The sequence below is a fragment of the Trachymyrmex septentrionalis genome, unplaced genomic scaffold (genome assembly GCF_001594115.1).
Source record: "Trachymyrmex septentrionalis isolate Tsep2-gDNA-1 unplaced genomic scaffold, Tsep1.0 scaffold5, whole genome shotgun sequence".
Lineage (NCBI taxonomy): Eukaryota > Metazoa > Arthropoda > Insecta > Hymenoptera > Formicidae > Trachymyrmex > Trachymyrmex septentrionalis.
This window is the reverse complement of record NW_017305672.1, coordinates 723,041-723,476: the sequence shown is the minus strand read 5'-3', so window position 1 is coordinate 723,476 and position 436 is coordinate 723,041. Positions and strand designations below refer to the sequence as shown.

Here is a 436-nt window from a genome sequence, read left to right as displayed (position 1 = left end):
ACCGCAAGCAACGTAATAATTGATGAAACCTATCAAACGTGCTATGCAGCAATAAATTGCACTCAAAGCTGGAAACTAGTATGAGAAAGAAAGCGAGAATATATGAGATATCTGTTACGTTCCCTTTCGGTGAATCCAAATTTTACGCATTATGCTTATTATTTTGAATTTTCGATATTAATTGTCTCAAAGATTAGAATTTATACGTAATCTATACAAATCATGTAATGCATAATTATGTTCTATGCCATTCTGAAATTTTTATGTATATACGAGGTCTGTTCAAAAAGTATCGCGAATTTTGTGTTTTTTCAAAAATTATTTATTTATTCATGAATATCTATTTTGTCCCCTTCAAAGTAATCCCCATCAGATATTATACACTTGTGCCAACGTTTTTTCCAATCCTCGAAGCACTTCAAAAAATTATTTTTTG

General features: G+C 30.3%; 1 protein-coding gene across 4 annotated transcripts in view; it reads right to left on the bottom strand.

The window, feature by feature from the left end:
- Nucleotides 1-436, bottom strand: part of LOC108751578 (venom dipeptidyl peptidase 4) — a 794,336-nt gene that overhangs the window by 136,339 nt on the left and 657,561 nt on the right. The gene's annotated exons all lie outside the window — the stretch shown is intronic.